The following is a 3126-nucleotide window of genomic DNA, read 5'->3' on the forward strand; positions in this document are numbered from 1 at the left end:
TGCGAGCCGGTTGCTTATCTGCATATTGTGGCCCTACCTTTCCCCCCCTCTCTCGCAACTAAAAAATAGTAAAATGAAAAGCGACATAGAACAATGAAATGAATAAGGCAGCCTTCAATGAACAAAGTACAGGCTTTAACGTTCCACTTTTATACTCACCGTATTGCTAATGAGATTGGGATTCATTACCTAGGAAGTAAGCCAGTTACGTCTTTATGCCTTAAACTTATGAGTAAGGAAAATAACGATTCGGGGTGACGCCCGAATCCTCACTGCTAATGTGAGACGAATTTTTGAGCGGGTAAAGGTTGCCCCTAAGGTGACCCGCCTACTTTGCGGGATGCCTGGGAGTTGCGATCTGCCCGTCCCCCTTATACTCTAAAAATTAGAATGGTTTGGGTGTGTATGTATGGGATCAAGATTGAAAATAATCATCGATAGTATGTTTGTTACGGATTATTTGCAGCGAACAATTTGTTCCTGTGTTCTTTAAGGGGATTGTGTGGACGGCTAATATTTTTAACATTAATTGTTTGTGTTTGAATGCAGCACACGGGGTCAAGCAGCTCCCAGTCTCACGTGTCTTACTTTCAGGCTGTATAACATTCAGAAGCCAGCCGTTTTTCCTTCCTGTGTATATATGTACTTGTGTCTTCCTGGTCTGCACTGTGAGAGTGGGGCAAACAGCACAGGCTTTTTGCGATCTAAGTATGTAACATGTGGAATTGCCTTTTCGTTGAACCGCCTGCCCTGACCCTGGCATGAGATGGGTAGTCAATCGTATCTGAGGAGTTAATGAAACCCGGGTCCCTTGTGGTTCAGATGGTAAAGAATCTGCATATAATGCCGGAGACGCGGGTTCAGTCTCTGGGTTGGGAAGCTCTCCTGGAGGAGGGATAGGGCATGGCAACCCACTCCAGTATTCTTGCCCGGAGAATCCCAAGGACAGAGGAGCTGGTGGGCCGCAGTCCATGGAGTCGCAGAGTCGGACACGACTGAGACATTAACACACACAATCAATGGAAAATACAGGCGATGCCTTGAGCACAGTGCCAGGCACGGACTAAGTGCCCTATGGGTCACTACTGTTATTCTTTTCTAGGTCCGGCGAGTGGAGTTAAGTTACTCTTGACAGCACCACAACACAATAAAAAAATCCGGCGTCGGAAGGTCTGTGGAAAAACGAGCTGGTGAAGCCGGAGGGGGTCTGAGATTGGGCTTCAGACGGAGGGGGAAAATCCAGGTCGCTTCTGCACTGCCGAGACTGGGTGCCGGTCCCCTAAACTACTAGAGTAGGGTCCTTAACTGATACTATATCTGACAGCGAGCGGGATGGCTCTCCACCAGGAAGATTTCGTAACTCTGGGGTCGCACTTGGCGGCCCGGGCGGCGGGGATCCGGTCACGTGAAGGGTGCACAGGGTGGGGCGTCCCGCTGGCCCTCCTACGCCGGAGACGTCCCGGGGCTGGAGGTGCGGGTTACGATTCTCTGGGTCGGGGTTTCGCTCCGTTTCTTGCACGAACACACAGGACTTTTTGCCCGGTGAGGACACACATGGATTGCCAGCAGTGCAGCTGCGCTGTAGCCAAAGGTACTGACTCCTGCTTTCCTTGGAGACTAAGCAAGGATTGTGCCCGGGCCTGGGAGAACCGCACCGGGGAGGCAAAGCCCGGGAGGCGAGACTGCGCCGGGCGGAGCCCTTGTGCCTGGGCTCAGACCGGTGCTTCCTCCGGGGCCTGCGCCCGGCACTGACATGCTGAAATGTGCATCACTTTATACATTCCTTTTTTTTTTTTTTATGGCCCAACGGCATGTGAGATATTCTTTCCCCGACCAGAGATGAAATTCTTTACCCGCTGCAGTGATAGCACTGTCTTAACCTACTGGATCGCCCCTTTTACTTTTTTTTTTTTTTTTTTTTTCCTTTTATAATATGGTTGGAGCTTTGCGTTGACTTCTAAAAAATTCTGCATGGGTAGGTGATATCTATCACCTGTGAATTCACTTCAGGAGAGTAAAGGGGCTGTTAAAGTGGAAGTTGCTCAGTCTGGCTGGACTCTTTGCAACCCCATTGACTGTAGCCCACCAGTCTCCTCTGTCCATGGCACTATTCTTGCCTGGAGGAGTAAGTTGCCATGCCCTTCTCCAGGGGATCTTCCTGACCCAGGGATCAAACCCAGGTCTCCTGCATTACAGGCAGATTCTTTATCTGGACCCTGAATGAAGGAACTCCCTTCTCTACCTGTAGCCTCCACAGGACAAGGTGACACCTGCCTCACCTTGGGCCACCCCGCCTCACCACCCTGAAAACCACTCACTGCCCTCAGCCTCAGTCTCTCTGTGGGAGAGGGGGGCTACTAACTTTTTCCTACTTCTTTCAGGGTGTCCAGAGGACAGCGTACAATGGGAAAGACTGGGGTCACATGGGGTTGTCTGAAGTTAGGACTGGGCACACTTTCTGACACAACGGAGATGATCTGTGCAAGACTGAGTGTGAGGGATGCTTGACTCCCAGGGTCCACACTCTGTTTTCCAGGAATCTATCCTAAAAGAAACCACCAGAGATGAGGCTGAAGATACCCATTGTGACTTACAAAATCTGCAAACTGGAAACAGCCAAACTGTCCAACAGCAGGGATCTGCTACATAAAAAGCCATGATCTATCAGGCTTATGGCGAGTTTCTGACCACACAGAGAAAGCATACCTGCCATTAGGGTGAGCAGTGGCCACACAGTGGACCGTGTGGTTCCATCTCAGTTGTAAGTGTTTGCCTCTGGATGTCCACAATTTTCCTGGGTATAGTTTTTATTTTTCCTGCATATATATTTTTTTTCCTGTGACTTATTTCTTTTCCTGTGTATATTTTTCTGTACTCTCCACAAATTTTCTTTTTTTTTTTTTTTGGCCATGATGCAGAACCTGTGGGATCTTAGTTCCCTGACCAGGAATAGAACCCGTGCCCCCTGCAGTGGAAGCATGGAGTGGAAGAACAGCCAAGGAGTTCCCCAAAGTTCCACTAAAAACACAAACCAACCTCAGAAATAAATGCCAGGTCTTGCACAGCCCCTTCCCCTCTCCTGCCCCAACAACGTAGGTCACAGAGCCTCCAGGAGTTCCAAAAGGG

The 3126-nt window shown here is 49.6% G+C and overlaps 1 non-coding gene across 1 annotated transcript; it reads left to right on the plus strand.

Moving 5' to 3' along the window:
- The first annotated feature begins 215 nt into the window (after positions 1-215).
- On the plus strand, positions 216-365 carry LOC128049060 (U12 minor spliceosomal RNA). The gene has a single exon (XR_008199436.1). It is a non-coding gene; the product is annotated as a U12 minor spliceosomal RNA (small nuclear RNA).
- Positions 366-3126: the final 2761 nt, after the last annotated feature.

Source organism: Budorcas taxicolor, chromosome 5, assembly GCF_023091745.1.
Source record: "Budorcas taxicolor isolate Tak-1 chromosome 5, Takin1.1, whole genome shotgun sequence".
Classification (NCBI taxonomy): Eukaryota; Metazoa; Chordata; class Mammalia; order Artiodactyla; family Bovidae; genus Budorcas; species Budorcas taxicolor.